Below are 6663 nucleotides of genomic sequence, written 5' to 3'. Positions count from 1 at the left end.
TCTGAACATCAGAATTTTGGCAGTGAAATGGAAAAGAGGTCGGAATATTTAGAGGCCAATTTTCTTCATATCGAAACATCAACTGAATGTAATGGAAATGAACCAGATGAAGCATTATGTCAGGACCCAGACACGAATCATGGCAATGTTTCAGTTAATAGTCATGTGGCTGCCAGTCTGAAATCGTTTGCAGCTCGTTGTCTTGAGTATGAATCGAGGATGTGTAGGCTTGAGACGAAGATTTTGGGTTTTAATTCTACATGACTTGCATCATCATCTATTACAGGATAGAACTGAATTACCTTTTGTAAAATTGTCATTAATCAGTTTCAGGAATATTATATATATGTAGGCATTGAAAAACAGTAATTAGTACTCTTATTTTTATTTTATTTTTTTTATTTTTCTTTTTAATTAGTACATAGTTCAGTATCTAATTTGAAACATGTAAACAAAAAAGATGGAGTAGCATGTTCTAATTCAACGACTACGTGAACAATTATAACATGTTCGCTTATTGTAAAAAATACGAGTAAATAATAATGTCTTAGTCTAGTGATTAAAAGCGACATCTCAACATAGGTTCACCAAGAACAACGGTGAAGACCTGGCATTTCAGAATACCACAACAACGTATACTTGAATTACCACAGTTGGCACCGGCTTGTAAACAGCCAGGGGTGGCATCGGTTACAACATCCATTTTGGTGTCGCCTAATACCGTGGTGGGTAACACCGCAAAGGCGATGACCATGATTAATAACATTTTCATCATCTTCATTCTAGCTACTTGTAGTATTCACTAAATTATTGAGATAGGATGTGTGTGTAAAATATAGTGTTGAAATTGTGGTCACTTATGCAAGGTAATGAAAGATACAGCCTGACTGCAAAAATAAGGAAAAAATAATGGCCCATGCAGGTCTCGAACCTGCGACCTTCGCGTTATTAGCACGACGCTCTAACCAACTGAGCTAATAGGCCAGATGTCTGCTATACTGCGCTCATGTTAAATATCGGCATCTTGATCATCTTGTAGTTGTACAGCTTTCTACTCCGGCTTTTACAAAATTACGTAGATGTTTAGAGTTTAGACCATAGATAATGATTTAATTAACCTTATTTAATTAACCAACCATCAAACACCTACACAATAACTTCCATTCCTCATCATATATTACTATTATTACTATTACAAATTATTATTATTATTATTATTATTTTTTTTAAAAAAAAAAAGATGCGCGCAGCTTTCATTAAAAGAACAATAAAAGTTTACATAAAATTTTATTATTATTATTATTATTATTATTATTATTATATTATACACCCTCCCATTCATCATAATCTTCCCCTTTGGTTTTGGCACAATAATTTAGGAAAAGTATTAAAATAAGAGTAAAAGAGTTGTGTGTGTTGGTAATAAGAGAGATGGATGAATTATTAGTATTTAAATAAATAATTGTGGGGTCAAAACATAAAGGTAAATACTAAAATAGGAGTAAAAGAGTTGTGTAGGGTTTGGTGATAGGAGAGAGGAATGAATAAAATAAGAGTAAAAGTTTCTAAAAATAGAAAGGGGAACATTAGTTGAATAATCCGTTTCGGGAAAGAGTGAACATTATAGTGACTGAGAGGGAGTATTATATTAATATATTATTATTATTATTAATGAATAATATTATTATAATATTTATTATTATTATTATTATTCGTATTGTTGTTATTATTATTATACTCTTTTTATTATTATTTCAATTTAGTTTACTTTAGTTTAGTTCAGTTCAATTCAGCCCTATTAAGTTCAGTTCAGTTCAACTTTATTGAGTTCAATTCAGAAAATTTCAGTCCAAAAGAATAGGGCGTTAATAGTGTATTATTCGATTTCCGGAAATAAATAATGTACAACATCTAACCAACGACAGAGCTTAGTGTATGTTTTTTTTTTGGACAAAGGTCTTAGTGTATGTTGATGAAGAAGAAGTATGCGGAAGAAATACAACCGACGAAATACAGAGTGAATTATTGAAGCATTAATTAAGCGGTTAGTCGTTTTATGTTAAGCGGGTCAAAGTGATCGTCTGTGATTGCGAACGGAATAACGAATTACGGTGCAAGAAAAAGTGGAAGACAATAGAGAAAAATCAACACGAGGGAATTTTGGTGACGCGGAAAACCCGTTGTGGGAACAACCGCGGGGGGAATCTGAGTCCCACCAAGATTTGCACTATGATCGGAATATTTTTGCAAGTAAGGAAATACACTGGAAGAAGCTCCGACGAATAATAGTAAAGGAGATTTTTCAAATGGAAGACGGTAAGGTTTTGTCGCTGTTACTTGTGCTCTCGTGTGTTGTGTCCATCTGATTGAGCTTCCTCCCCTTTTATAGTTGCCTCTCCTAGGGTTAGCTCCTGCCGGGCCTTCAGAAAACAGCCTCCTGGCATCTAGGAGCTGTTACCACTTTTTTAGGAGTCAAAGGCGTGGAATCCTCTCTCCCTTTGACTGTCAACCCCTATATCATTAATAGTGTGTTTTTTTACTTTGATCCAACGGGCTTCTCTTTGCCACATAATCAATCCCAGCCCAATTATTTCCTCCATCCGCTGCTTGACACGTGTCTCTAATAAAAATGCAATTTTTAGTCCCAACAATTGTCCCCAAATTCCCGTGTAAGTGAACTTGGGCGGGAATTTCTGTCTTGGGAGCCGCCTGTTTTAATGTGACATGACCCCTCACTTCCCCTCTTTACTTTGCCTTGACTACTTGTCCAACCGTCACACTTCCCACTCCCTTATAACTTCTCTGATTTTGTTCTTTCTTTTTTAACTTCCCATTTTCCTAAAACCTTTCCCTTATCTTTCATCTTCAAGATCTCCGTCTTTCTTCAGGTACCATTACTTCTTCTTCTTTGTTATTATTTTTCCCAATGGTTCGCAAAAGTACTCGGTCTTCTAGTTACCTTGTCCCGGATTCTAATCCCGATTCGCATAATCCGTTTCCCTCGGCCTCCATTCTTACCCCAACGCATTCCTGTGACTCTGATTTCGAAGCAGCTGACCTTGCTTTAATCAAGGAATGGTTTGGGTTTCCCGATGACGTGGTGGTGCATGTCCCACTTCCGGGTCAGAGGGCCGATTTTCGAAGGCCGGGGTGGACTTGCTTGTACTATTATCCCTTCTTCTTGGGTTTGAGGTTTCCTTTTCCCAAATTAATCCAGGATTTTCTTCGTCTAAATAACTTAGCTGTGTGTCAAGTTGCCCCGTACGCCTGGCGTACTCTAATTCCTCTGTGTATTATGAATGACTTATACGGTTCTGGGATCGACCTCGGGGACTTGGGTCACCTTTTTACGGTGAGGTCTTTGGGGCACGGCCAGGTCACCTTGCGTGTCCGGGAAAACGAAGAGCATTGCATAATCTTTCCTCCTAAGCCCAATGACTCCGACTGGTTTCGTCGTTTTATTTTCGTGAAGATTAGCTCTCTCCCTCCTCCAGTTGACTATGTGTTCTCTGAGTGGCGATCTACTGCAGGTATCTGTTACTTCCTTTTTACGGTTTTTCTTTTGTTTGCTTACTTTCCTTACTTGCTTCTCTGTGTAGGCCTGAACCGTCTTGTACCTTCTCCCGACGAGACTGCCTCCTTGACCAAGTTATTTGGCATGGCTACTTATCAAAGATCGTTCAATCGCTTGCTTGGCTTTTCTTCTGGTGGAACACCTTCTGTCGACGGAGAGGAGGAGGAAGAAGTCGTGATGTCAGGTATGCTTTTTTTTTCTTTTCGACCTTTGCATCTCTGCCCCTTGAACTTTCTGGTTCCTGACCCTTCTGGTTCCTGACCCTTCTGATTCCAGAATCTGCTAGGCCCAAGGTTACTTTACAAATGATATTGGCCCAGCGGAGGAAGAGGGCTGCTGGAGGTGTCCCCAAGCCTGCTTCCAAGAGGAATAATGACTCCTCTCTGGATGCTGAGGCGGCTTGCTCGAAGAGGCCCGCCGTTTCTTCTGACTCTGCCGCCGCTGAAGTTACACCTTTGGCGTTCCTGCCTCCTGAAGATAGGGAGCATCTTACCCCTGTGGCTCCCAGCGCTCCTCTTGCTGAGATGATTCTGAACCTCCCAGAGGGGTTTGGTCGGTCTAGGGCCCTTGGACATTGGCCTTATTTGGAGCGGTTGATGCTCCCTGGTCCTCGTTCATCACTAGAGAAGAGGCCTCTGAAAGAAATGGCGGATCTGGAAGCTGAGCATGCCTTTGAGGTAGAGTTTCCCTTTTTTTTTTTGAATTGTTTGTACTGAGGGTTTTCCTTCTTTCCACCAGTCACTGCAGATATCTCTCCTTATCCGGGAGAAGCTTGCTAAATTGGAAGATGATGTGTGCCTCCTTCAGACGGAGAAGAGGGAGCTTCTTGACCAGCTGCACGAGGAGAGAAAGGAGAAGGCTGGCCTCCGAGGGGAGGTTGACTCAGTCCGTATCAGCTTGAAGGAATCCGAGGAGCAGCTCGCTCAAGCTCTGGAAGCTAACAACTCCCTGACGGCTGAAAACAAGGTTTTGAGAGAAAAGAAAGCCAACCTATCCAAGGCCCTAACTGACGCTGCTGCTTGCTCTTCCTGGGAGATGAAGATTGCTTGCATCAAGGAGTACAAGGAGGGGAAGCACCTGTCCTGGGATTTGGAGGAGGAAGAAAGGTTGTTTGCTGACTCCTTTCCCGAGAAAGTTGATTTGGGAATATTGTCGGACTTTGAGATTGACGCCTTGGAGGAGGACGACGGCTTCTCTGCTGCCGAGGAGGAAGAGGTTCAGGGAGGAACCCACACAGCTGACAACCTGGTTCCAGAGGGCAACTCCGCTATTCAGCCTGCTCCTGGAAATGTTCCAGCTCACCTTTCTGAGAGATAGAGCGTGTTGTCTTTGGGATGACGAGGCTCTGAACCGCTCCTTTCTATTTTCAGTATTTAGTTTCTGGGCCCTGTGTGGCATAAAACTTTATTAGTTTTTGGATAATTTTCGGTATGTTTTGGCTTTGCTCACGGGAGCGAAGCGTACTTTGATATTTTGCCGTTTCAGGCGCTTTAGTTAATATTCTGCCGTTTTCTGGCGTACCTTTATTTTGTCGTGCGTGCACATTTTTCGTTGTATTTTTGCCGGCTTTCGTTGATTGGAGGCTCTGGGATCTACCTGCCCCTCTGTTCAGAGGAACCTCGCTTGCACGGATACTAAGTACTGCAGGAGCCTAGTTCATCCGATCTGTGGGTACTTAGCCATAAGTCCATGCTTCTCTGTGTAGGGACATAAAACTCCACCAGATTAGCTTTTGCAGGCTCCTATCTTCTAGAGCATGCAAATTTTAAAATAGGGCCGAAGCGTACTATTGAAAAAACTTAGACTTTTAAGGTAATTTGTTTAAAGCATACTGAAAATTTAATTATAATCCGATAACTTGAAGTCAAAAGATTTAATTTGGAAGCTCTGAAAAGGATTTTAAAGTTCTATTTGAAAATTGAGGCTCTTAGAAAGACAAGAACACTTTAGCAAAACCTGGAACCTGGTGGGGTCGTATTGCATGTCTGGTTGCTGACTATTCTAGTCGCTTTAGATGTAATATTTCTTTAGGTGGATGATATTCCACGATCTGGGGACCATTTGCCCTTCCATTGTCATGAGCCTGTAGGCTCCATTTCCGACGACACTTTCCACCTGGTACGGTTCTTCCCAATTGTAGGCAAATTTGTCTGCTCGCTGGTTTTAGTGTTCTGGAAGACTTTCCTCAGGACCAGGTCTCCTACTTGCAGGGTCCTGACCTTTACGTTTTTGTTGTAGCTCCCGCTCACCGTGCTGCTGTCTGAGGCCATCCCGATCCGGGCGCTGGTTCCGAGTTCATCCACCGTGTCTCTAGACCGCTTGCCATTTCCACCTGGTTTCGCTCCTCCTCGTCGTGCACCCGTATCTGTGGGTAGGAACCCTAACCGCCGAAGGAATAACGCTTGACCCCGAATACCAGGCTGAAAGGAGTTTGTCCTGTCGCCACTTTAGGGGTGGTCCTGTCAGCCCACAGGACCAGTGGTAGCTCCTCTGCCCATTTGCCCCCAATTTCCTCTAGTTTCTTTCTGAGGTTCTCCACTATGATTTTGTTGCTGGACTCTGCTTGGCCATTAGATTGAGGGTTTCTGGGAGTAGATTTCTGCAATGAAATGTTCCAACTAGCACAAAATGCTTCTGTCTTATTGCCAATAAACTGAGACCCATTATCGCATATTATTTCAGATGGAATACCAAACCTACAGATGATGTTGCGTTTAATAAAAGATATCACCTGGGCCTCGGTAACTTGGGAGAACGATTCTGCCTCTATCCATTTGGAGAAGTAGTCCGTCATGGCAAGCATGTAGACCTTGTTTCCTGGTGCCTTGGGCAGCGGTCCCACTATGTCCATTCCCCATTTCATAAAGGGCCAGGGAGAAATAACTGGGTGCAGAGGTTCTGCAGGCTGGTGGCTGACTGGCGCATGCCTTTGACAGGCATCACACTTTTTCGCGTATTCCATAGCATCCTTGCGCATCGTGGGCCAGAAGTACCCCTGCCTGAGGGCCTTGTTGGACAGGCTCCTGCCCCCTGCATGGTTTCCACATTCACCACTGTGGATAGCATGCAAAACAGCATGGGCTTCATCC

At 42.5% G+C, this 6663-nt stretch overlaps 1 non-coding gene across 1 annotated transcript; it reads right to left on the bottom strand.

Moving 5' to 3' along the window:
* Positions 1-910: 910 nt before the first annotated feature.
* On the bottom strand, positions 911-984 carry TRNAI-AAU (transfer RNA isoleucine (anticodon AAU)). The gene has a single exon. It is a non-coding gene; the product is annotated as a tRNA-Ile (tRNA).
* Between the last annotated feature and the right edge of the window lie 5679 nt (positions 985-6663).

This window comes from Silene latifolia, chromosome 3 (genome assembly GCF_048544455.1).
Source record: "Silene latifolia isolate original U9 population chromosome 3, ASM4854445v1, whole genome shotgun sequence".
Classification (NCBI taxonomy): Eukaryota; Viridiplantae; Streptophyta; class Magnoliopsida; order Caryophyllales; family Caryophyllaceae; genus Silene; species Silene latifolia.
The sequence above is the reverse complement of the archived record's forward strand: the minus strand, read 5'-3'. Positions and strand labels throughout refer to the sequence as shown.